Source organism: Diceros bicornis, chromosome 13, assembly GCF_020826845.1.
Source record: "Diceros bicornis minor isolate mBicDic1 chromosome 13, mDicBic1.mat.cur, whole genome shotgun sequence".
Classification (NCBI taxonomy): domain Eukaryota; kingdom Metazoa; phylum Chordata; class Mammalia; order Perissodactyla; family Rhinocerotidae; genus Diceros; species Diceros bicornis.
The window spans coordinates 55070962-55098151 of record NC_080752.1 but is presented as its reverse complement, the minus strand read 5'-3'; the positions used below and the strand labels follow the sequence as shown (position 1 = coordinate 55098151).

Sequence of the window (27190 nt, the reverse complement as noted above, 5' to 3'; positions counted from 1 at the left end):
AGTTGCCCAAAGGCTTGTTGTTGGGTGGGGCCAGTCCTTAGGGTGGGCTGCTTTCCTTGGCTGAGTTGGATTAAATCGGTGCTCTAGTGGGTGAGGCAGACCCTGGACTAGCAAGTCACAGGGAGAACTCCAATGGTGTCTGCCAGCATGTATGTCAGCATGCCCATACCCATGCCAGGTCACAACAATGGCTGCCACCAATGTCCCAGTCCCTCGAGAGGTCTCACCTTTCATGGAGATGCACCCAGAGCCTATCAGGTGAGTCTCTTTTCACCAAAGGACTGTGCACCTTTCTTTCTGGTGATTTTAGGTTGCTTTCTGAAATGGGTGAATTTGTGTATGGGCCCTTTAAGAGCCGGCTTTAAATTCTTTGTGACCCAGCTTTTCTAGGGGTACTCCCTGTTGTTGTTAGTAGCCAGCAAAGCCAGATATTACGACACTTGTCTCAGTTGTGTTGCGTCCAAAAATTGCCTATAGCAGCAACACTCCCCTCCCTGGCTCAGGTCCCCCACTCCTCCAGGGAAGGCTGCATACCTTTGGGTTCCCTCTGCATGGCCGTGAAGTCTTGTGGCTTGTGAAAGTGACGTTTTTTGTCTCCAGAAGGGAATTTCTGCCACTTCTACCTCAGTTAGGACTGCCACTTGTTGCAGGGGTTCCGCTTATCTAGTTTTCAGTTCTCTCTCAGGGGTAATTTTTCCAAGAATAGTTGTATGTCTGCTGGCCATGGGAGGAGGTGAGTTCCGAGTCTGCCTATGCCGCTATCTTGACTTCTCTTAAAGTTCAATTTATTAATTTTTGTCTCTATGTTTAATGTACCCTGTGATCTGTGTAAGAAACCTTTGCCTGTCCCAAAGTCATGAGAATATTATCCTGTATTATCTACTACAAATGTCATTGTTTTAAACACCACATTTGGATGTAAAATCCACCTGGAGTTGACTTTTGTTTATGGTGTAAGTAGGAATCAAGATGAATTTCTTTCCTGTGTGGGTAACCAGTGCCCCTGGGCCATTTACTGAGAAGACTGTCTTTTCCCCAGTGCTCTGCCTGCCTCTTCTGTCACATACAAGTGTTCGTATGTCTGGGTCCCAGGAGGACTCTATTCTTTCTACTTCTCCTTGTGGCTGTCCCTGCACTATGACAGCACACCTCCCTGATGACTGTAGCTTTATACCAAGGCTTCATATCTAGTAGCAGAAGCCCTCCAAGTTTATTCTCCTTCAAGATTGTCTTGACTAAATGTGGCCACTAGTATTTCTATGGAGATTTTGAAATTGCATAGTCAGTGTCCACAAGATATCTGCTGAGATACTTTATTGTGATTGTATGAATCTGTAGATCAATGAGGGGAGAAGTGACATATTAACAATACATAGCAAAGCAAACAAATAAAAATACCAAAAAAAAACCTGAACCAAACGAAAACATCACAATAAAGAAGGAAGAAACGATAAACTGAGAAGAAATATTTGTAATTCATGTCACAAAAGGGTTCATATCCCCAATTAGAAAAAGTTCCTAGAAATTGATAAGAAAAATAACACATAGTAGAAAAATTGACAAAAGACACGAACCCACAGTTCACGGAAAATGATATATAAATAGTCCTAAATGTATGAAAATATGCTCAAGCTCAGTCATACCATGACAAAATTGTCATATTGAAGATGTAACAAAGCCAGGGGAAAATAGAGAAGGGACTCCTTCCTCTCAGACTTTGCAGGCCCACCAGGTCCAGCACCCTGAGGACCTGCCTGACTGCACTGGGGGTGCCCATGGGGCTGCAGAAGATATGGGGTTCTCGGAGGCTGCAGGTAGAGGATCTCAAAGAACTCATCTCATGAGCAGAACAGCTGGTGCAGTGCTCATGCCAGCGGCAAGGCAGGGCTCAGGGGCACTCACAGTCCTGGGGCTGCTTGTGAGCACTGGGCCTTCAACAGGAGACCTGGCTGCTCCCGCTCCATGTCCACCAGCATCTGCCCATGTTAGGAGGCCTGTGCACCTGTGCCCACTTGAGCTCGCCCACTCCAACACCCCATCCAGTGTCGATGGAGCCTGAAAACATGCCCTGCTGTGCTTGTGCTTATGAAATTCTGCATTCAGCCCCTCTTTGTATAATTGGGAAACTGAGGCTCAGAAAGAGGCAGGCCCAGGGCACAGTATGTGGTCAGAGTCAAGAAGAAAAGTGAGGACACCGGCTTCATAGGCCCGGGCCCAACTCCTCCAGTCATGTTTACTTTGGAAATGAAAGCCCCTAAGATCCTAGTTTGGACTAGGATCCTACCCAACCCCTCCCAGTTTGGACCATTTTCCTTCCTGCATCCCCACAAGCACGCAGGCACGCACAAACAGAAGCAGACTTCCAGCTGGGGACTATGGGAGGGTGGTTAAGAAGAGCAGACACCCTGAAAATGACAAGGGAAAGAGGAGAGAGGGGTTGGAGCCAGCTCTGCAATAGAGTAGGGGCATCCATTCTCCCGGCAACATGTCCAGAGGTCCATAGCATGAAGGCGATCCTTAAATTTCCCACAGTCCTGCCTGGGCAGGGGCCAACTCCATAGTAGTCTCCAGAGGACAGGGACTGGGGTCCTGCAGTCTACTGTGCTAGGCTCCTGGAAGTGGACCGAGCATACTTCATCCCCTAGTATAGACAGGGACTACAGGAGAGAAGGTCTCAGTTTCCTTCTCTACAAATTGGGCTCTTGCAATGGCAGTACCCAAGGGTTCTGCATGCTTGGAAAGTCTGTAGACCTTGATTCTCTACCAATGACCCATCGTCCTCCAAGGACATGGATAAATGCTTCCCACTCCCTGAAGGTCCTTCGTGGCAGAGAGGAGCTTGGGGAATGAGGACTTGGGGTAGGGAAGAACAAGACAGAGCCAGGGACTGAAAGTTAAGGGTCCAGGAACAAGACCACTCATACTTGGATCCTTGGGGTCCTCATTTGGAAGTAGGGGGAATCATTGCCCTGGCTGAGGTGAGGATGCCTTCTGAGAAAACTAGACACCCCAGAGGGGAGTGGCAAAGAGGGCGGCAGGAGTGTCTTCTGAGGTCCCTTCCACAGCCCTGAAATCCTTCAGGGCCTGCTGTTTTACTCCTGGGACTCCGGAGAGCCTTTGCCTTGAGGTCACCCAAAGAAAGATTCCTGCCTGGGGCTGCAGTGCTAGTGCTGGCCACCAGGGGACAGGCAGCCTCCTGGTTCATGGTGCCCACTGAGCTTTGCTGGAGCAATTGGGGCAGGAAGAGCCATGCAGAATGTCATTTCGGCCACGCCTCTGCTTCAGAAACAATATGCACCTCCTACGATTAGTGATCATTTCTACAGAATGAGCTGGGCAGAGGCAGGAAGAAGAGCTCCAAGATCTCCCCATTTATTTATTTATTCGGAGATTTATTTATTTATTTATTCCGAGATTATGGCTCACCCTGTGCCAGGTGCCAAATGGTCTCTCTCTTCCAGGAGCTTTCAGTCTGGAGGAGAGAAGGACAAAAGCACAGAAGCAAGACATGTGAAAGAAAAGAGTAAGTGCTAACCTGAAAACAAAGCAGGGTGTTGTGAGAGATGAGATGGCAGTCGCTGGGTAGGAAGATCTGAAAGGCCTCACTGGGGTGACATTTACTGAGACTAGAATGACAAGAGAGAGCCATCCCTGCACAAGTCTGGGAGCAGTGTGTCAGGGAGAAGGCACCACTGGTACAGAGACTTGCAGGCAGAAGTGAGTTTGACCTGAGGCGGTTAGAAAGGTGACCAGTGTGGCTGGAGCGAGCCTGGGAAGAGAGAGGAGCAGAAGGAGGAGGGCAGGGCCAGATCTTGGGGGCTGTTAGATTGTTAGTTATCCCTTCCTCTCTGAAAGCGTTGCCCCAATACCATGCATCTTAAAACTACAAATATTTAATAGCTCACAAGTTTTGTGGATGAGGAATCCAGGCTTCGATTAGCTTGGTTCCTCCAATTCTATACATTTCTGTGCAACTTGTCATTTCACAGACTGCATCAAATCACTGTAGGGCTGTCAGGTCAGGAGCTGTGGCCTTAATGTGACTTCATAATATCCCATAAAGGAAGTCATTTGCCACAGCAATTCAGCTTTTCAATGTTGTCGGACCTTGACATGATTCAATTCTGTTGCCATTTCAGCAGTGCTGCAGGAACATCTTAAATGTGTCCTCATAGACTGTGTTAGTTTGCTGGGTCTGCTGTAACATAGAACCACCAAGTGGGTGGATGGCCCCTCATGCTTACTGGCACGGTACTGGTTTCTGTCTTTGTAGAGCTCCACCCAGGACATTGTCAAGGAGCTGGTTGATGGGTTCAACTCCTCCATCTCACTAGACAAGGGGCAGATGCATCTGGCGATGAACAATGGCCAACACTGGTCTGGGGTAAGTGTGGGCACATAGTGGTCTCCATACCCAGGACACTGAGATGACCGGGGTGAACCCAGAACCCAGTCAATCTGGTGAATCCCCTGGGTTCCTTCCAGGAATGTGGTTTCCCCAGAGCCTTCCGCTTCATGCCAGGTGCTGATGAAGCCTCAGGTAGTTTAGAGGGAATGTCATGCAGCCCATGGTAGGGGCAGTTCTCAGTTCTGACCTGTGTGATCTTGAGCAGCCCCTTGAAATCCCTAACCCTCTGTTTCTCAATATCTACAGTGGGGACGTTTGTTGATGACTCACTGAGATAAGGCTCTTAATACAGGCTATCAATACAGGGAGGTGCTATTGTTTCTCAGCTAACACAAAGCCTTGAAGGTACTGGTTGTTTATCACTCTCCCCAAAATCAAATGATGCTTTTAAAGCCTGGAACCTTTTTCTGTGTGGGCACTCATGTCCCTCCTCTTGCCCAAGTTCCTGAGGTGATGGGAGTTTCTGGTCTGAGCTCCAGACCCTGATCCTCCTGGTGGCTCATGGTGATGCCACTCACTATTTGTTCCTCCTCGTCCACTTGGTGTGAAAAGGAGTCAACCCTCTCCCGGGATGAGGCCTACTCAATGCCGACCCCCAAGGCAGGCACAATGGAGAAGGTGGTAGAGTCCCTGGTACCAGCTTTCCCGGATAGAAACATCTCCTACATTGCCGCCTTCCCATGCATGTACCAGGTCTTCACCACCACCCAACAGGTACTGGACTAGCTGCCCCATAGGCGAGTGCTGCCGCCTCCAGAGCACAGTGGTTAGTGTCCCATCTACCAACCGTGTGTATGGGGAATGTCAACACACCTCTGTGAGCTTTACTTTGCTCTTCTGAAAAGTGGGTTGGTAAGAAGATGAACCTCATAAAGTTATTTTAGGAAATCATGGAATCAGCCAAGGCAGGTGCTTACCTGGTGCCTGGTTCTGCAAAAAGGGCTGGGGAATGTGCTGTGGTTGTTCATGGTGATTATTTTTCTTTCCCCCATGAAAAGCAGACTTCCTCACGCATCACTGGGATTTAGCCTTTCTGAGTTTGGAAAACCAGATGGACACCCTGTCCAGGAGTTTGAGGTTCTCTCCAGCTGATCTTGACTGCTACATGGCACACATTTACAACTTGCAATGCAACACTGAGACAGACACCGTTAATAATTCACTGAAGTTTAATATATACATAATATTTGCACAATATCGTCTAGAGAAAGGTAGTTTGATGAAGGTTCAATTTAAGGAAAAGATAAGTCTCTTCTTCACTACTAACGAGGGATAATCCAAACAGTCCGTGAAGTGAAACAAAGTCCCACTTTTCTTGGTGTGCTCTAGGAATTCCAAAAGTCTGTCGATTTGGAGGAACTGACCGCGAAGGAGCCGTCTGCGGTGTCCAGCAGGCGAAGGTAGAGGATCTCCAGCCCAGCGAAGGGGCTCCCCTGCATCCACTGGCCTCAGGAACGCTCCGATGGAGGTCCAGCTGGCTGGAGGCAGCCAGGCGGCTTGGGAGGCCTGCGTGGAGGGGGAGAGAACAGCTCCGCTTTAAGACCCAGGCCCACTGCCGGGGAAGGGACCAGCAGGGCTTGGCTCTCGGCCTCCGGGCAGCTTTGGCAAAGCTCCTCGTGACGTGCTGGATCTCACGACCGCTTCTATGGACGCGAGCGCTTTTAGCATCTCGGCAATCTTTTCTTCTTCTTTCGACCGTTTGGCTCTCGCTGGAATGGTGTGTGTCCACGGATGTGCGTGTGACCTGTGCAGGAAGTCACGGTTCTGGAAGGCTTATCGGTATCTGCTTCTGCTCCCTCCAGGCCCAGCCTCACGGGGAGCTCACAGTCAAGTTCAGTCCTCGGGAATTTTCTGGAAGCCTCTTTCTTTCCCCGGCACAGAACTGGGGGATAAGAGCCCCATGGCTCTTCCTCATGCTCAAGGCAGAGCCGGGGATGTGGGGTCCACTCCAGCACATTCCCCTGCACCCACGAAACTCCGATCATAAAAGAAGAACCACCGAGATCGAGCCAGCTCCCCCCTTTCCAGGACACTGCAGATCACCTCTCTGGGATTTGGAGCAGGACCCAAGGCTGGCTCTGGTCTCACAGGCCTGTGCTCCTTCCCTTGACTCGGCTGTACACTCCCAGCCATGCATTTGTTCCGAGGCTGTGGCATCTCTCCGTAGCGTTGGCTGTCCCTGGCTGTCACAGGAAGGGAGCTCAGCCAGGACTTGCCTCTCCCTTTGTCGTCGGAGGCAAACCACAGGACATGTCCACTGTGGGTCGCATGAATTCCCCTTCCCTGCGTATCCCCTTGGAAGAACAGGCAGAAATTCTCAGATCCACATTCCCCATAGAGGACGCCTGGAAGCTGAGCTCCCTGCATCATGTCGCCGGGTCGGAAATTCCTTCACAGAAGGGAACAGCTTGACGGTGGCCTCCCAGGGCCATTGGCCCTCCTGGCCAAAGTCTCCCCAGAGCAGAAGGGGGGGTAGAGTCCACGGAAAGTTCTGCCCATACAAGGTGGTAGCAGTATTGTGTATGTGAAAATAAATCTGCAGATTTTAGGTTTCGTCTGGAGTGCAAAGAAAACAGACGATCACGGGATCAGATGTGAAAAGTCGTTTAGCCGACTGGTTTGCGAACAGCGGCACCAAGCGTTCTCGCGGATGGGGACAGCGGGGACGCAGCAACAAACTGGGGAGAGTGGGGCGGTGGCGGTTCTTCGCTGCTTACAGCCCACAAAACCCTCCACTCCCCGGGGGACGGTAGGATCAAGAGTGCCGTGAACACCCAGGGGACTGGATCTGGCTCTACCTTCCTGACCAGGGATCCCAGGCCTGAAGAGACAGCCCCAGGCAGAACAGAGCCTCATCACAGGTTGTGGAAGACTTAATCACCGTGCTAATGAATGGGCTTGAAAATGATTCTCAACTCTCTTCTATACTAACGGTGAACACCTCGAATTTAAAGTTACAAACACATCATTGATATCAGCATCAAAAATGACACACACAGGTGTAAATCTAAACACTTACGCACAAGATCGATGTGAGGAGGTCTACAACACGCTGACAGAAGAAATCACAGAAGACCAACAGCAGTGCAGACTTCCTCCATGTTTCTTCATAGGTTGACTCGGTATTGTTCAGCAGATGTCAGCTCTTCCCAACAGGATCTACAGAGTCAAGACAATCCTAGTGAAGATCCCAGCGGCAGACTCAACACGCCTCCCCAGTATGGAAGCAGAACATAGTGAGAGGAAGGTACGGTACTACCATCTTCGGGACTGCCTCTAAAGCTATACTACTCGATAAAGGGTGTGTGTGGTGGTGGTGGGCCTCCTGGAAACAGTCAGTGAGGAGGGGGCACGTGATGGGGTAATTAGGAGGCGGGGAGGGCGGGGTGGCGGGTGGCGGTGGCGGGGGGGGCGGGGGGGGGCGGCAGGGGGCGGCTTGTCCAGAGGGAGTGGCATCTGGACGAGGCCTTGAAGGACAGGGAGGACTTGAAGGTTGGAGGCAGGTGGGAAGAGAGGCCCCTGCAGCCTGAGGGAGGCGACAGCAGGAAGCACGGCACGGAGGAGGGGAGGGCACTGCTGTGTGAGTGTGGGGTGACAGAGCACCAGGAGCTGGCACTGCGGGCAGCCAGGCCCTTCCCTTCCTCCTGTAAATCTGACCTGTGAGCCGCCAAAGCCGCAGTCCCCGTTCCAGACAGTGGACATTCAGTCCAGCGCAGGACCGCAGCCTGCCTCCCGGGGCTGGACTTCTAGGTGGGGACAACAGGCGGGGCCCCATCCTCAGGGACCATCTGGGCACACATTTAATAAGAGGTGCCCACGGAAGTGGGGTGCACCGTGGCATGGCACAGGAGCCGCACTGAGCGGGGGCCCTTTGGGGGGGTTCCCCTAGAGCTGCAGGTGGTCAGGAGGGCCCAAGTGGAGAAGGAGTCGCTCGTCCCCGTCCACCCCTGCCCACCTCTGGGCTCTGAGCACGTTCGCGACACCATGGTCAAGGGCTCCACGCGTGGCGTGAACTGTTTCTTTGCAGACTCATTTTCCAAGCGCGGCCTTCGACGGGATTCGCTGGTGACGGGATGTTTGCCTCGCCACCTCCCACCTTCCCAGCCAAACCAGGGATCGGGGTGGCAGCGGGGTTCCCGGAAGTTCACAAAAGTGGAAACACGCCGCTCCTCTCTCAAAGGCAAGACGGAGGTGAGAAGAACCCCCTCCTCCCTCGGTCACTGACACCTAGGGAGCTTTCGAGGTTAGCGCCTTCAAAGATCTGTTTTCTTCACCAGGTACAGTTCTATACCCGTTTGGAATGTAAAAATTCTATGCGTCTTCAGGAAGGGGAAAAAGTCACCGAAATGTCACCTCGAGAGGCCCATTTCAAGCCACTGTGGCAAGTATTCTTCCGCGTGTTAGGAAGTGAGCTCTTCCTTGAGCAGCCCTGGTTCTGAGGAGGAGCCTCACGACGCATCCACAAATGGCAACGTGTGAGGCCCTCGAGCCCGGAGCGACGTCTGGGCCTCTCGGCCCTTCCTCCTGGCTCTAAAAGGCAACCCCGCTTCCAGAGCGAGGAGCTGCCCTAAAACCTGAGAACTGGCATCACCCCCGGGCCCTCCCTGCCAAAAACAAAGAAAGAAATGGGGACAGGAGAAGTATCAAGAGGAAAGAAGAGAGGCCAGCTTCATCTCTGTCCCCTAGAAATGCCACCATAAAACCCACGCCAGCTACACACACCATCTTTTAGGGCCTCCCAGCCCCCTCGACCCGCCCCCACCACCCCCAACCCCACAAATGGATTCAGGCTCAGTGGACCTTCAAGACAGCTGCTTGAGGCTTCCTGTGCTCCCCTGGTCACCTGGCTCCCATGGGACACCTGGCTTCTGTTCTCTACTGTTTTCATCTGTGAGGCCTCCAAGCCCAGGACACCAGAGGCAGGCCTGGGCTGATTACTGACCCTTCCACTCCAGAGAAAGGAAGAGGTAAATATTCACTTCACTTCTCTGGGCCTCAGCTTCTGCATCTGTAAGATGGGCTCTCGCCGCAAACAGGCCCATGGAGTCTACCCTGTGGCATCTTCTCGGCCCTTGGACATCGTCTCTGCTACGGGAACTTCCCTCCCCGATGCCCCTGCGTACTTCTATCTGCAGCCGTGAACGCTCCTCTGAGCGCAGACACCTGTCTCCTCCGAACATTCGGTATTTCTACTCTGCTGGCTGAGGGGCCCTGAAACCTAACTCTCACAGAGACCCACTCTGATTTCCCGTCCAAAGGCACTCCTCTGCCATTCCCCCCATCTCGCTGAAGGACACCACCCCTCACCTGGGGCTCCCGTCCCCATGCCGACGCCTCTCTTTTCTCACACCCACAGGCATCAGCACGTCTCACGGTCTCTGCCTGCAGGACAGGTCCCGGATCCCACCCCATCTCTCCGTCTCCACCTCCACCGCTGCCCGGGGGCAGCCTTCACCATCCTCAGCCTCGAGTCCCTGCCATGCTCTCCCACAGGTTTCCCTCTGTTCTCCTCTTCCCCATGGCAGCTTCTGTCCTTTGAAAGGGAAACCAAACTCTTTACGGTGGATTCGACTCCCTCCACCTTCTGACCCCTGATGGCCTTGACCCCCTTCTCTCTGGCTTCACTCACTGCACTCGGGCCACTCTGGCTCCTGGTCGCTTCTCACACTCACCGTGCTCATGCCGCCTTCAGAGCCATGGCCCGTTCTGCACCCCCTGCCTACAGAGCTCTCCTCCAGGGCTCCTCAGTGCTCAGGTGACCACTCCCACCGAGAGTGTGTGTCTAGGCAAGTGTGCCCCCCATTCCCACACCCATCACCCCTTACCCTGCCTTGTTTATTCTTCTCCAGAACATTCGTTATCACCTAATATGCCATGTCTTCTACTCAATTTGATTCTTTAGCACCTGCCTGTCCTTCCTAAAATGTCAGCAACACAAGGGCAGGCTCTCGCATTCTAGTCTTCATTGCTCTGTTGCCAAGGCAAGCACAGGTTTTTGGTTTGTTGCTTTCTCTCGACTTAAGAGGAGAAATCCTTTCTGTGCCGCTGATGCTGTCTCTGCCATTTGTCTCATGTGACCCCTCCTATTTGCTCCACCTGCCACTTGCTGCTTTCCTGCCACTAGAGTCATCCGCAGCTGGTGCTCGTTGCCTAACTGGGGGACATTATCTGTGAGTGAAACTAGGAATGATCGAGACCCTCACTTCGTCACATGGGAGAGAAACCCCTGAGACTTCCCTCAGCTTTCCAGTGTGGAGCGTTAGCTGGTGAGTAGAGGGGGCCGAGGGCAGCAACGAGGAGGTTCCCCCCAGATGTCAAAGGTGATTTCCTCTTCATCAGTAAACTCTCCCTCGGCCTTCGTGTAGTGCAAGGACAAACCTCCACGTAGTTTATCATTTGTTTCTTGAAAATTGTTTAGCCGTTGCCACATTAGAATCAAGTCACAAAATAAGGCAAACCTCTCTCTAACCAGGCAATGTAACTTGATCCCCAAAGAGATCGATCAGCTTTTTCTTTTTCTAACCACTACATACTTAGTCCAAGAAAGCTCCTTCGACCTGTGAGTCGCGACTCTTGGGAATACTACTCTGAAACAAGACTGCTGTCGATTGCTAAAAGTCTTGACTGCTACATGGCGCACATTTACAACTTTCAATGCAACACTGAGACAGACACCGTTAATAATTCACTGAAGTTTAATATATACATAATATTTACACAATACCGTCTAGAGAAAGGTAGTTTGATGAAGGTTCAATTTAAGGAAAAGATCAGTCTCTTCTTCACTACTAACGAGGGATAATCCAAACAGTCCGTGAAGTGAAACAAAGTCCCACTTTTCTCGGTGTGCTCTAGGAATTCCAAAAGTCTGTCGATTTGGAGGAACTGACCGCGAAGGAGCCGTCTGCGGTGTCCAGCAGGCGAAGGTAGAGGATCTCCAGCCCAGCGAAGGGGCTCCCCTGCATCCACTGGCCTCAGGAACGCTCCGATGGAGGTCCAGCTGGCTGGAGGCAGCCAGGCGGCTTGGGAGGCCTGCGTGGAGGGGGAGAGAACAGGCCCGCTCTAAGACCCAGGCCCACCGCCGGGGAAGGGACCAGCAGGGCTTGGCTCTCGGCCTCCGGGCAGCTTTGGCAAAGCTCCTCGTGACGTGCTGGATCTCACGACCGCTTCTACGGACGCGAGCGCTTTTAGCATCTCGGCCATCTCTCCTTCTTCTTTCGACCGTTTGGCTCTCTCTGCCTTCAGTTCTCGAACCAGGCCAGTTAATTCCTCCATCAGCACTGAGTTGGTCCTCGTCACCTTTCGGTAAGCGTCTGTGAGGCCGGGTATATTTAGCGACTCTCTCTCTAGCCTGGCGTTCTCTGAAGACGAGTCGATCCCCATATACTCCTCTTGAGCAGCGCTGAGCTTGTCAATGAGCTGGCATTTCTCCTCAATCGCTGCAGCCACTGCTTCTGCCAGCCGCTTTTCACGTCTCACGTAACGTCGACTTCTAACAGACTGAACAAGTCTGAAGAGAAATAAGAGACCCACCAGTAAACCGACGACAGGTGGGCGCATCACTGTCTCCCACTGGAGGCTGTGGCAAGTGAGGCGTGGACTCAGGCCATCGGGCAGCAGCGCCACCACCACCTCGCCCAGCTTGCCGAGGATCGGCCCAAAGCCCAGCTCCACAGAGGACGGCAGCCCCTCCATGGCACTGACCCACCACAGGGCTCTGCCCACTCACCGTGGCAACACCAGCCACAACAAATGTCGGCTCCCGACATTCCGCCTGGAACCCGACCGGCAACTGACAGTCTGGAAAGGTCACTTACATGGTGGGGCTGGGGGGAGATCTGTAAATAAACTATGCGTAGCTCCATGACGGTTCAGTGTTCCTTCTGATTTCCCTCTTTCTTTTCGCTTTTTAGTCAAATCAAATGAAAATAGAGTGAAACGTGTCAACATTAGCTGCGTGACTTGACCAATCTTCGACACTTCACGAACCCCTAGAGCGTCCAAACCCCCTCCCCTATATGAATCATTCCCATGACTACAGAAAACAGCCCTCTGCAACGTTTCAATTGAGACCCAACCACCCTCGACATGCGCAGCCTCTGTTTTCATTTCTGTTGACATCCTTCAGTTGGGTCGTGGCAGAACTTCATGAAAAGGAAGTAAATCACGGCCTACAGTTCGATGTCTGTCTGTTTTGCTCAAAGCAATGTTTTTTGAGATCTATATATTTTTCTTTGAATAAGCAGTACGCCCTCCTTTGAAGGCTGAGTATTTTGACCTCATGGAAATATATCCCAAAATGTCCAGCCCTTCACATAATAATGTACTTCTGCGTTAGTTCAAGCGTGGTATGTTATGAACAGAGATGCTGTGAAAATTCACGTATACGTCTGCCTTATAAGCACGTAGTTTCATTTACCTTGGGGGAAGAATACCCGGGAGTAGAAATGCTGGGTAGATACACGCTAAATGCCCTTTTATTTTGAAACCGTTTTCTTGAGGCACAATTCAGTGTCATCAATTCACACACCGAAATACGCAATTCACTGATTTTTCTCTGTACAAGTGCAGAGTTGTGTAACTATCACAGTGCCGTTGTAGGAAAAGTCCATCACTCACCCTTGACTCTCTTGGCTGCATTCGACACAGTCGGTCCCTTCTCCTTGAAATGCTTCCATCACTTCGTTGCCGGTTCGGTCCATTCTACTCTTTCGAGGATTGTCTTGTCGTCGGCTGGCGTGTTTCTCTGACCTCAGTAGCCTTTCCTTCTCTGTCTCCATCGCTGACGTCTGTGTTTCTCCCAAACCTCTCAGCATCAGTGTTGACCCAGGACGTAGATCCTGGACCGCTTTTGAGCCCTTGCTGACCTTAGCCAGTCTCCGGACTTCAATGACATCTGTGCTGTCGTGACTTCCACGTTTATTTATCCTTTCCACACCTTGCCACACAGTCCGGACTCACACCCACCCAGCTGCCTCCGTGACATCCCCACGTGGACATCGAACGAGCCCACACCATACTCCAATTCTCCCCTGAACCCGCTCTCCCTCTTTTCCACGTGGGCAACTCCACCCCGACGGGGGTTCAGGCCCCAGCTTTGTGGTCTTTCTTGACCTCTCCCCTCTCTCCTCTTCACCTCCACCCCATCGGCAAAGCCTTCATTCCCAGCATCAGAGTAATGCCCTCATCCGGCCATTCCTTGCCTCCCGCTACCCTACCTGTTCAGAGTCGCCTTCACCTTTTGACAACATGAGCGTGGCTGCTCCTAACCAAGCTCCTTCTCCTGCCCTCAGCCGTGCAGTCGGTTCTCCACCCAGCTCCAGAGGATCCAGTCAGGTCCGTCCTCAGCTCACGCCCCCAGCAGCTTTCCACTCATCAGAGTGCAAGTCAAACACACCCATGCCCCAGGAGCCCTACGGGATCTGACCCCCGGTTACCTCCCCGGTCGAACTGCACAGCTGGGCCCTCACGCGCTCTGCCCCAGCCTCGCAGGCCTCCTTCCTGCTCCACGAGTGCGCCAAGATGCTCCTGCCCCAGGGCTTGACGTTTCCTCCTCTCTCTGCCTTGAATCCCTGTCCTGTGAGACCCACGTGCTGGTCTCCCTCCTTCCCTTCAGGTCTCTGCTCAAGCGTCTCCCTGTCAGTGTCACCGCTTAGTCTCCAATACCTATCACAGGACCTATCCAGTCCCTATCATGACACGTGCAGTGTGAAGGCAGAGAAAAGCATGACTGAGTTACGTGAGCACCAAAAGTCTACTTTAGTGGATTGTACTAAGCCTGCGACTTTTTCCAGATCTGCATGTGGACATACACGTCATCGTAGTGCAGTCCCTCCTTAGTCTTCAGATTTCCAATTAATTTCTTCAAGGTCGTCTCGGGAAATATTCCTCGGCTTGAGAAGACGTAACAGTAAAGAGCAGAAGAGCAGCTAAAGATATATACGAGTACTTAAATGTATCTCCCAGTCATGCAACCTCTCGTAACGGATGCTGTGGGAGGGGAGCCCATGAGAAGGGTAATCGCCTGACCTCGTGCGTCTGCCCTGTGGTTGTGAGGAATGGTGTGTGTCCACGGATGTGCGTGTGACCTGTGCGGGGAGTCACGGTTCTGGAAGGCTTATCAGTATCTGCTTCTGCTCCCTCCAGGCCCAGCCTCACGGGGAGCTCACAGTCAAGTTCAGTCCTTGGGAATTTTCTGGAAGCCTCTTTCTTTCCCCGGCACAGAACTGGGGGATAAGAGCCCCATGGCTCTTCCTCATGCTCAAGGCAGAGCCGGGGATGTGGGGTCCACTCCAGCACATTCCCCTGCACCCACGAAACTCCGATCATAAAAGAAGAACCACCGAGATCGAGCCAGCTCCTCCCTTTCCAGGACACTGCAGATCACCTCTCTGGGATTTGGAGCAGGACCCAAGGCTGGCTCTGGTCTCACAGGCCTGTGCTCCTTCCCTTGACTCGGCTGTACACTCCCAGCCACGCATTTGTTCCGAGGCTGTGGCATCTCTCCGTAGCGTTGGCTCTCCCTGGCTGTCACAGGAAGGGAGCTCAGCCAGGACTTGCCTCTCCCTTTGTCGTCGGAGGCAAACCACAGGACATGTCCACTGTGGGTCGCATGAATTCCCCTTCCCTGCGTATCCCCTTGGAAGAACAGGCAGAAATTCTCAGATCCACATTCCCCATAGAGGACGCCTGGAAGCTGAGCTCCCTGCATCATGTCGCCGGGTCGGAAATTCCTTCACAGAAGGGAACAGCTTGACGGTGGCCTCCCAGGGCCATTGGCCCTCCTGGCCAAAGTCTCCCCAGAGCAGAAGGGGGGGTAGAGTCCACGGAAAGTTCTGCCCATACAAGGTGGTAGCAGTATTGTGTATGTGAAAATAAATCTGCAGATTTTAGGTTTCGTCTGGAGTGCAAAGAAAACAGACGATCACGGGATCAGATGTGAAAAGTCGTTTAGCCGACTGGTTTGCGAACAGCGGCACCAAGCGTTCTCGCGGATGGGGACAGCGGGGACGCAGCAACAAACTGGGGAGAGTGGGGCGGTGGCGGTTCTTCGCTGCTTACAGCCCACAAAACCCTCCACTCCCCGGGGGACGGTAGGATCAAGAGTGCCGTGAACACCCAGGGGACTGGATCTGGCTCTACCTTCCTGACCAGGGATCCCAGGCCTGAAGAGACAGCCCCAGGCAGAACAGAGCCTCATCACAGGTTGTGGAAGACTTAATCACCGTGCTAATGAATGGGCTTGAAAATGATTCTCAACTCTCTTCTATACTAACGGTGAACACCTCGCATTTAAAGTTACAAACACATCATTGATATCAGCATCAAAAATGACACACACAGGTGTAAATCTAAACACTTACGCACAAGATCGATGTGAGGAGGTCTACAACACGCTGACAGAAGAAATCACAGAAGACCAACAGCAATGCAGACTTCCTCCATGTTTCTTCATAGGTTGACTCGGTATTGTTCAGCAGATGTCAGCTCTTCCCAACAGGATCTACAGAGTCAAGACAATCCTAGTGAAGATCCCAGCGGCAGACTCAACACGCCTCCCCAGTATGGAAGCAGAACATAGTGAGAGGAAGGTACGGTACTACCATCTTCGGGACTGCCTCTAAAGCTACACTACTCGATAAAGGGTGTGTGGTGGTGGTGGTGGGCCTCCTGGAAACAGTCAGTGAGGAGGGGGCACGTGATGGGGTACTTAGGAGGCGGGGAGGGCGGGGGGGGCGGTGGCGGGGGCGGGGGGGCGGGGGGGGGCGGCAGGGGGCGGCTTGTCCAGAGGGAGTGGCACCTGGACGAGGCCTTGAAGGACAGGGAGGACTTGAAGGTTGGAGGCAGGTGGGAAGAGAGGCCCCTGCAGCCTGAGGGAGGCGACAGCAGGAAGCACGGCACGGAGGAGGGGAGGGCACTGCTGTGTGAGTGTGGGGTGACAGAGCACCAGGAGCTGGCACTGCGGGCAGCCAGGCCCTTCCCTTCCTCCTGTAAATCTGACCTGTGAGCCGCCAACGCCGCAGTCCCCGTTCCAGACAGTGGACATTCAGTCCAGCGCAGGACCGCAGCCTGCCTCCCGGGGCTGGACTTCTAGGTGGGGACAACAGGGGGGGCCCCATCCTGAGGGACCATCTGGGCACACATTTAATAAGAGGTGCCCACGGAAGTGGGGTGCACCGTGGCATGGCACAGGAGCCGCACTGAGCGGGGGCCCTTTGGGGGGGTTCCCCTAGAGCTGCGGGTGGTCAGGAGGGCCCAAGTGGAGAAGGAGTCGCTCGTCCCCGTCCACCCCTGCCCACCTCTGGGCTCTGAGCACGTTCGCGACACCATGGTCAAGGGCTCCACGCGTGGCGTGAACTGTTTCTTTGCAGACTCATTTGCCAAGCGCGGCCTTCGACGGGATTCGCTGGTGACGGGATGTTTGCTTCGCCACCTCCCACCTTCCCAGCCAAACCAGGGATCGGGGTGGCAGCGGGGTTCCCGGAAGTTCACAAAAGTGGAAACACGCCGCTCCTCTCTCAAAGGCAAGACGGAGGTGAGAAGAACCCCCTCCTCCCTCGGTCACTGACACCTAGGGAGCTTTCGAGGTTAGCGCCTTCAAAGATCTGTTCTCTTCACCAGGTACAGTTCTATACCCGTTTGGAATGTAAAAATTATATGCGTCTTCAGGAAGGGGAAAAAGTCACCGAAATGTCACCTCGAGAGGCCCATTTCAAGCCACTGTGGCAAGTATTCTTCCGCACGTTAGGAAGTGAGCTCTTCCCTGAGCAGCCCTGGTTCTGAGGAGGAGCCTCACGACGCATCCACAAATGGCAACGTGTGAGGCCCTCGAGCCCGGAGCGACGTCTGGGCCTCTCGGCCCTTCCTCCTGGCTCTAAAAGGCAACCCCGCTTCCAGAGCTAGGAGCTGCCCTAAAACCTGAGAAGTGGCATCACCCCCGGGCCCTCCCTGCCAAAAACAAAGAAAGAAATGGGGACAGGAGAAGTATCAAGAGGAAAGAAAAGAGGCCAGCTTCATCTCTGTCCCCTAGAAATGCCACCATAAAACCCACGCCAGCTACAGACACCATCTTTTAGGGCCTCCCAGCCCCCTCGACCCGCCCCCACCACCCCCAACCCCACAAATGGATTCAGGCTCAGTGGACCTTCAAGACAGCTGCTTGAGGCTTCCTGTGCTCCCCTGGTCACCTGGCTCCCATGGGACACCTGGCTTCTGTTCTCTACTGTTTTCATCTGTGAGGCCTCCAAGCCCAGGACACCAGAGGCAGGCCTGGGCTGATTACTGACCCTTCCACTCCAGAGAAAGGAAGAGGTAAATATTCACTTCACTTCTCTGGGCCTCAGCTTCTGCATCTGTAAGATGGGCTCTCGCCGCAAACAGGCCCATGGAGTCTACCCTGTGGCATCTTCTCGGCCCTTGGACATCGTCTCTGCTACGGGAACTTCCCTCCCCGATGCCCCTGCGTACTTCTATCTGCAGCCGTGAACGCTCCTCTGAGCGCAGACACCTGTCTCCTCCGAACAGTTGGTATTTCTACTCTGCTGGCTGAGGGGCCCTGAAACCTAACTCTCACAGAGGCCCACTCTGATTTCCCGTCCAAAGGCACTCCTCTGCCATTCCCCCCATCTCGCTGAAGGACACCACCCCTCACCTGGGGCTCCCGTCCCCATGCCGACTCCTCTCTTTTCTCACACCCACAGGCATCAGCACGTCTCACGGTCTCTGCCTGCAGGACAGGTCCCGGATCCCACCCCACCTCTCCGTCTCCACCTCCACCGCTGCCCGGGGGCAGCCTTCACCATCCTCAGCCTCGAGTCCCTGCCATGCTCTCCCACAGGTTTCCCTCTGTTCTCCTCTTCCCCATGGCAGCTTCTGTCCTTTGAAAGGGAAACCAAACTCTTTACGGTGGATTCGACTCCCTCCACCTTCTGACCCCTGATGGCCTTGACCCCCTTCTCTCTGGCTTCACTCACTGCACTCGGGCCACTCTGGCTCCTGGTCGCTTCTCACACTCACCGTGCTCATGCCGCCTTCAGAGCCATGGCCCGTTCTGCCCCCCCTGCCTACAGAGCTCTCCTCCAGGGCTCCTCAGTGCTCAGGTGACCACTCCCACCGAGAGTGTGTGTCTAGGCAAGTGTGCCCCCCATTCCCACACCCATCACCCCTTACCCTGCCTTGTTTATTCTTCTCCAGAACATTCGTTATCACCTAATATGCCATGTCTTCTACTCAATTTGATTCTTTAGCACCTGCCTGTCCTTCCTAAAATGTCAGCAACACAAGGGCAGGCTCTCGCATTCGAGTCTTCATTGCTCTGTTTCCAAGGCAAGCGCAGGTTTTTGGTTTGTTGCTTTCTCTCGACTTAAGAGGAGAAATCCTTTCTGTGCTGCTGATGCTGTCTCTGCCATTTGTCTCATGTGACCCCTCCTATTTGCTCCAACTGCCACTTGCTGCTTTCCTGCCACTAGAGTCATCCGCAGCTGGTGCTCGTTGCCTAACTGGGGGACATTATCTGTGAGTGAAACTAGGAATGATCGAGACCCTCACTTCGTCACATGGGAGAGAAACCCCTGAGACTTCCCTCAGCTTTCCAGTGTGGAGCGTTAGCTGGTGAGTAGAGGGGGCCGAGGGCAGCAACGAGGAGGTTCCCCCCACATGTCAAAGGTGATTTCCTCTTCATCAGTAAACTCTCCCTCGGCCTTCGTGTAGTGCAAGGACAAACCTCCACGTAGTTTATCATTTGTTTCTTTAAAATTGTTTAGCCGTTGCCACATTAGAATCAAGTCACAAAATAAGGCAAACCTCTCTCTAACCAGGCAATGTAACTTGATCCCCAAAGAGATCGATCAGCTTTTTCTTTTTCTAACCACTACATACTTAGTCCAAGAAAGCTCCTTCGACCTGTGAGTCGCGACTCTTGGGAATACTACTCTGAAACAAGACTGCTGTCGATTGCTAAAAGTCTTGACTGCTACATGGCGCACATTTACAACTTTCAATGCAACACTGAGACAGACACCGTTAATAATTCACTGAAGTTTAATATATACATAATATTTACACAATACCGTCTAGAGAAAGGTAGTTTGATGAAGGTTCAATTTAAGGAAAAGATCAGTCTCTTCTTCACTACTAACGAGGGATAATCCAAACAGTCCGTGAAGTGAAACAAAGTCCCACTTTTCTCGGTGTGCTCTAGGAATTCCAAAAGTCTGTCGATTTGGAGGAACTGACCGCGAAGGAGCCGTCTGCGGTGTCCAGCAGGCGAAGGTAGAGGATCTCCAGCCCAGCGAAGGGGCTCCCCTGCATCCACTGGCCTCAGGAACGCTCCGATGGAGGTCCAGCTGGCTGGAGGCAGCCAGGCGGCTTGGGAGGCCTGCGTGGAGGGGGAGAGAACAGGCCCGCTCTAAGACCCAGGCCCACCGCCGGGGAAGGGACCAGCAGGGCTTGGCTCTCGGCCTCCGGGCAGCTTTGGCAAAGCTCCTCGTGACGTGCTGGATCTCACGACCGCTTCTACGGACGCGAGCGCTTTTAGCATCTCGGCCATCTCTCCTTCTTCTTTCGACCGTTTGGCTCTCTCTGCCTTCAGTTCTCGAACCAGGCCAGTTAATTCCTCCATCAGCACTGAGTTGGTCCTCGTCACCTTTCGGTAAGCGTCTGTGAGGCCGGGTATATTTAGCGACTCTCTCTCTAGCCTGGCGTTCTCTGAAGACGAGTCGATCCCCATATACTCCTCTTGAGCAGCGCTGAGCTTGTCAATGAGCTGGCATTTCTCCTCAATCGCTGCAGCCACTGCTTCTGCCAGCCGCTTTTCACGTCTCACGTAACGTCGACTTCTAACAGACTGAACAAGTCTGAAGAGAAATAAGAGACCCACCAGTAAACCGACGACAGGTGGGCGCATCACTGTCTCCCACTGGAGGCTGTGGCAAGTGAGGCGTGGACTCAGGCCATCGGGCAGCAGCGCCACCACCACCTCGCCCAGCTTGCCGAGGATCGGCCCAAAGCCCAGCTCCACAGAGGACGGCAGCCCCTCCATGGCACTGACCCACCACAGGGCTCTGCCCAGTCACCGTGGCAACACCAGCCACAACAAATGTCGGCTCCCGACATTCCGCCTGGAACCCGACCGGCAACTGACAGTCTGGAAAGGTCACTTACATGGTGGGGCTGGGGGGAGATCTGTAAATAAACTATGCGTAGCTCCATGACGGTTCAGTGTTCCTTCTGATTTCCCTCTTTCTTTTCGCTTTTTAGTCAAATCAAATGAAAATAGAGTGAAACGTGTCAACATTAGCTGCGTGACTTGACCAATCTTCGACACTTCACGAACCCCTAGAGCGTCCAAACCCCCTCCCCTATATGAATCATTCCCATGACTACAGAAAACAGCCCTCTGCAACGTTTCAATTGAGACCCAACCACCCTCGACATGCGCAGCCTCTGTTTTCATTTCTGTTGACATCCTTCAGTTGGGTCGTGGCAGAACTTCATGAAAAGGAAGTAAATCACGGCCTACAGTTCGATGTCTGTCTGTTTTGCTCAAAGCAATGTTTTTTGAGATCTATATATTTTTCTTTGAATAAGCAGTACGCCCTCCTTTGAAGGCTGAGTATTTTGACCTCATGGAAATATATCCCAAAATGTCCAGCCCTTCACATAATAATGTACTTCTGCGTTAGTTCAAGCGTGGTATGTTATGAACAGAGATGCTGTGAAAATTCACGTATACGTCTGCCTTATAAGCACGTAGTTTCATTTACCTTGGGGGAAGAATACCCGGGAGTAGAAATGCTGGGTAGATACACGCTAAATGCCCTTTTATTTTGAAACCGTTTTCTTGAGGCACAATTCAGTGTCATCAATTCACACACCGAAATACGCAATTCACTGATTTTTCTCTGTACAAGTGCAGAGTTGTGTAACTATCACAGTGCCGTTGTAGGAAAAGTCCATCACTCACCCTTGACTCTCTTGGCTGCATTCGACACAGTCGGTCCCTTCTCCTTGAAATGCTTCCATCACTTCGTTGCCGGTTCGGTCCATTCTACTCTTTCGAGGATTGTCTTGTCGTCGGCTGGCGTGTTTCTCTGACCTCAGTAGCCTTTCCTTCTCTGTCTCCATCGCTGACGTCTGTGTTTCTCCCAAACCTCTCAGCATCAGTGTTGACCCAGGACGTAGATCCTGGACCGCTTTTGAGCCCTTGCTGACCTTAGCCAGTCTCCGGACTTCAATGACATCTGTGCTGTCGTGACTTCCACGTTTATTTATCCTTTCCACACCTTGCCACACAGTCCGGACTCACACCCACCCAGCTGCCTCCGTGACATCCCCACGTGGACATCGAACGAGCCCACACCATACTCCAATTCTCCCCTGAACCCGCTCTCCCTCTTTTCCACGTGGGCAACTCCACCCCGACGGGGGTTCAGGCCCCAGCTTTGTGGTCTTTCTTGACCTCTCCCCTCTCTCCTCTTCACCTCCACCCCATCGGCAAAGCCTTCATTCCCAGCATCAGAGTAATGCCCTCATCCGGCCATTCCTTGCCTCCCGCTACCCTACCTGTTCAGAGTCGCCTTCACCTTTTGACAACATGAGCGTGGCTGCTCCTAACCAAGCTCCTTCTCCTGCCCTCAGCCGTGCAGTCGGTTCTCCACCCAGCTCCAGAGGATCCAGTCAGGTCCGTCCTCAGCTCACGCCCCCAGCAGCTTTCCACTCATCAGAGTGCAAGTCAAACACACCCATGCCCCAGGAGCCCTACGGGATCTGACCCCCGGTTACCTCCCCGGTCGAACTGCACAGCTGGGCCCTCACGCGCTCTGCCCCAGCCTCGCAGGCCTCCTTCCTGCTCCACGAGTGCGCCAAGATGCTCCTGCCCCAGGGCTTGACGTTTCCTCCTCTCTCTGCCTTGAATCCCTGTCCTGTGAGACCCACGTGCTGGTCTCCCTCCTTCCCTTCAGGTCTCTGCTCAAGCGTCTCCCTGTCAGTGTCACCGCTTAGTCTCCAATACCTATCACAGAACCTATCCAGTCCCTATCATGACACGTGCAGTGTGAAGGCAGAGAAAAGCATGACTGAGTTACGTGAGCACCAAAAGTCTACTTTAGTGGATTGTACTAAGCCTGCGACTTTTTCCAGATCTGCATGTGGACATACACGTCATCGTAGTGCAGTCCCTCCTTAGTCTTCAGATTTCCAATTAATTTCTTCAAGGTCGTCTCGGGAAATATTCCTCGGCTTGAGAAGACGTAACAGTAAAGAGCAGAAGAGCAGCTAAAGATATATACGAGTACTTAAATGTATCTCCCAGTCATGCAACCTCTCGTAACGGATGCTGTGGGAGGGGAGCCCATGAGAAGGGTAATCGCCTGACCTCGTGCGTCTGCCCTGTGGTTGTGAGGAATGGTGTGTGTCCACGGATGTGCGTGTGACCTGTGCGGGGAGTCACGGTTCTGGAAGGCTTATCAGTATCTGCTTCTGCTCCCTCCAGGCCCAGCCTCACGGGGAGCTCACAGTCAAGTTCAGTCCTTGGGAATTTTCTGGAAGCCTCTTTCTTTCCCCGGCACAGAACTGGGGGATAAGAGCCCCATGGCTCTTCCTCATGCTCAAGGCAGAGCCGGGGATGTGGGGTCCACTCCAGCACATTCCCCTGCACCCACGAAACTCCGATCATAAAAGAAGAACCACCGAGATCGAGCCAGCTCCTCCCTTTCCAGGACACTGCAGATCACCTCTCTGGGATTTGGAGCAGGACCCAAGGCTGGCTCTGGTCTCACAGGCCTGTGCTCCTTCCCTTGACTCGGCTGTACACTCCCAGCCACGCATTTGTTCCGAGGCTGTGGCATCTCTCCGTAGCGTTGGCTCTCCCTGGCTGTCACAGGAAGGGAGCTCAGCCAGGACTTGCCTCTCCCTTTGTCGTCGGAGGCAAACCACAGGACATGTCCACTGTGGGTCGCATGAATTCCCCTTCCCTGCGTATCCCCTTGGAAGAACAGGCAGAAATTCTCAGATCCACATTCCCCATAGAGGACGCCTGGAAGCTGAGCTCCCTGCATCATGTCGCCGGGTCGGAAATTCCTTCACAGAAGGGAACAGCTTGACGGTGGCCTCCCAGGGCCATTGGCCCTCCTGGCCAAAGTCTCCCCAGAACAGAAGGGGGGGTAGAGTCCACGGAAAGTTCTGCCCATACAAGGTGGTAGCAGTATTGTGTATGTGAAAATAAATCTGCAGATTTTAGGTTTCGTCTGGAGTGCAAAGAAAACAGACGATCACGGGATCAGATGTGAAAAGTCGTTTAGCCGACTGGTTTGCGAACAGCGGCACCAAGCGTTCTCGCGGATGGGGACAGCGGGGACGCAGCAACAAACTGGGGAGAGTGGGGCGGTGGCGGTTCTTCGCTGCTTACAGCCCACAAAACCCTCCACTCCCCGGGGGACGGTAGGATCAAGAGTGCCGTGAACACCCAGGGGACTGGATCTGGCTCTACCTTCCTGACCAGGGATCCCAGGCCTGAAGAGACAGCCCCAGGCAGAACAGAGCCTCATCACAGGTTGTGGAAGACTTAATCACCGTGCTAATGAATGGGCTTGAAAATGATTCTCAACTCTCTTCTATACTAACGGTGAACACCTCGAATTTAAAGTTACAAACACATCATTGATATCAGCATCAAAAATGACACACACAGGTGTAAATCTAAACACTTACGCACAAGATCGATGTGAGGAGGTCTACAACACGCTGACAGAAGAAATCACAGAAGACCAACAGCAATGCAGACTTCCTCCATGTTTCTTCATAGGTTGACTCGGTATTGTTCAGCAGATGTCAGCTCTTCCCAACAGGATCTACAGAGTCAAGACAATCCTAGTGAAGATCCCAGCGGCAGACTCAACACGCCTCCCCAGTATGGAAGCAGAACATAGTGAGAGGAAGGTACGGTACTACCATCTTCGGGACTGCCTCTAAAGCTACACTACTCGATAAAGGGTGTGTGGTGGTGGTGGTGGGCCTCCTGGAAACAGTCAGTGAGGAGGGGGCACGTGATGGGGTACTTAGGAGGCGGGGAGGGCGGGGGGGGCGGTGGCGGGGGCGGGGGGGGCGGGGGGGGGCGGCAGGGGGCGGCTTGTCCAGAGGGAGTGGCACCTGGACGAGGCCTTGAAGGACAGGGAGGACTTGAAGGTTGGAGGCAGGTGGGAAGAGAGGCCCCTGCAGCCTGAGGGAGGCGACAGCAGGAAGCACGGCACGGAGGAGGGGAGGGCACTGCTGTGTGAGTGTGGGGTGACAGAGCACCAGGAGCTGGCACTGCGGGCAGCCAGGCCCTTCCCTTCCTCCTGTAAATCTGACCTGTGAGCCGCCAACGCCGCAGTCCCCGTTCCAGACAGTGGACATTCAGTCCAGCGCAGGACCGCAGCCTGCCTCCCGGGGCTGGACTTCTAGGTGGGGACAACAGGGGGGGCCCCATCCTGAGGGACCATCTGGGCACACATTTAATAAGAGGTGCCCACGGAAGTGGGGTGCACCGTGGCATGGCACAGGAGCCGCACTGAGCGGGGGCCCTTTGGGGGGGTTCCCCTAGAGCTGCGGGTGGTCAGGAGGGCCCAAGTGGAGAAGGAGTCGCTCGTCCCCGTCCACCCCTGCCCACCTCTGGGCTCTGAGCACGTTCGCGACACCATGGTCAAGGGCTCCACGCGTGGCGTGAACTGTTTCTTTGCAGACTCATTTGCCAAGCGCGGCCTTCGACGGGATTCGCTGGTGACGGGATGTTTGCTTCGCCACCTCCCACCTTCCCAGCCAAACCAGGGATCGGGGTGGCAGCGGGGTTCCCGGAAGTTCACAAAAGTGGAAACACGCCGCTCCTCTCTCAAAGGCAAGACGGAGGTGAGAAGAACCCCCTCCTCCCTCGGTCACTGACACCTAGGGAGCTTTCGAGGTTAGCGCCTTCAAAGATCTGTTCTCTTCACCAGGTACAGTTCTATACCCGTTTGGAATGTAAAAATTATATGCGTCTTCAGGAAGGGGAAAAAGTCACCGAAATGTCACCTCGAGAGGCCCATTTCAAGCCACTGTGGCAAGTATTCTTCCGCACGTTAGGAAGTGAGCTCTTCCCTGAGCAGCCCTGGTTCTGAGGAGGAGCCTCACGACGCATCCACAAATGGCAACGTGTGAGGCCCTCGAGCCCGGAGCGACGTCTGGGCCTCTCGGCCCTTCCTCCTGGCTCTAAAAGGCAACCCCGCTTCCAGAGCTAGGAGCTGCCCTAAAACCTGAGAAGTGGCATCACCCCCGGGCCCTCCCTGCCAAAAACAAAGAAAGAAATGGGGACAGGAGAAGTATCAAGAGGAAAGAAAAGAGGCCAGCTTCATCTCTGTCCCCTAGAAATGCCACCATAAAACCCACGCCAGCTACAGACACCATCTTTTAGGGCCTCCCAGCCCCCTCGACCCGCCCCCACCACCCCCAACCCCACAAATGGATTCAGGCTCAGTGGACCTTCAAGACAGCTGCTTGAGGCTTCCTGTGCTCCCCTGGTCACCTGGCTCCCATGGGACACCTGGCTTCTGTTCTCTACTGTTTTCATCTGTGAGGCCTCCAAGCCCAGGACACCAGAGGCAGGCCTGGGCTGATTACTGACCCTTCCACTCCAGAGAAAGGAAGAGGTAAATATTCACTTCACTTCTCTGGGCCTCAGCTTCTGCATCTGTAAGATGGGCTCTCGCCGCAAACAGGCCCATGGAGTCTACCCTGTGGCATCTTCTCGGCCCTTGGACATCGTCTCTGCTACGGGAACTTCCCTCCCCGATGCCCCTGCGTACTTCTATCTGCAGCCGTGAACGCTCCTCTGAGCGCAGACACCTGTCTCCTCCGAACAGTTGGTATTTCTACTCTGCTGGCTGAGGGGCCCTGAAACCTAACTCTCACAGAGGCCCACTCTGATTTCCCGTCCAAAGGCACTCCTCTGCCATTCCCCCCATCTCGCTGAAGGACACCACCCCTCACCTGGGGCTCCCGTCCCCATGCCGACTCCTCTCTTTTCTCACACCCACAGGCATCAGCACGTCTCACGGTCTCTGCCTGCAGGACAGGTCCCGGATCCCACCCCACCTCTCCGTCTCCACCTCCACCGCTGCCCGGGGGCAGCCTTCACCATCCTCAGCCTCGAGTCCCTGCCATGCTCTCCCACAGGTTTCCCTCTGTTCTCCTCTTCCCCATGGCAGCTTCTGTCCTTTGAAAGGGAAACCAAACTCTTTACGGTGGATTCGACTCCCTCCACCTTCTGACCCCTGATGGCCTTGACCCCCTTCTCTCTGGCTTCACTCACTGCACTCGGGCCACTCTGGCTCCTGGTCGCTTCTCACACTCACCGTGCTCATGCCGCCTTCAGAGCCATGGCCCGTTCTGCCCCCCCTGCCTACAGAGCTCTCCTCCAGGGCTCCTCAGTGCTCAGGTGACCACTCCCACCGAGAGTGTGTGTCTAGGCAAGTGTGCCCCCCATTCCCACACCCATCACCCCTTACCCTGCCTTGTTTATTCTTCTCCAGAACATTCGTTATCACCTAATATGCCATGTCTTCTACTCAATTTGATTCTTTAGCACCTGCCTGTCCTTCCTAAAATGTCAGCAACACAAGGGCAGGCTCTCGCATTCGAGTCTTCATTGCTCTGTTTCCAAGGCAAGCGCAGGTTTTTGGTTTGTTGCTTTCTCTCGACTTAAGAGGAGAAATCCTTTCTGTGCTGCTGATGCTGTCTCTGCCATTTGTCTCATGTGACCCCTCCTATTTGCTC

General features: G+C 53.7%; 1 long non-coding RNA gene across 3 annotated transcripts in view; it reads left to right on the top strand.

Annotated features, from left to right (window-relative positions):
- The first annotated feature begins 2788 nt into the window (after positions 1-2788).
- Positions 2789-27190, top strand: part of LOC131413218 (uncharacterized) — a 106883-nt gene continuing 82481 nt past the window's right edge. For all 3 annotated transcript variants that reach the window (XR_009221906.1, XR_009221905.1, XR_009221904.1), the window contains exons 1-2: positions 2789-3523; positions 4274-4384. This is a non-coding gene — a long non-coding RNA (uncharacterized LOC131413218). The remainder of the gene's footprint in view (positions 3524-4273; positions 4385-27190) is intronic.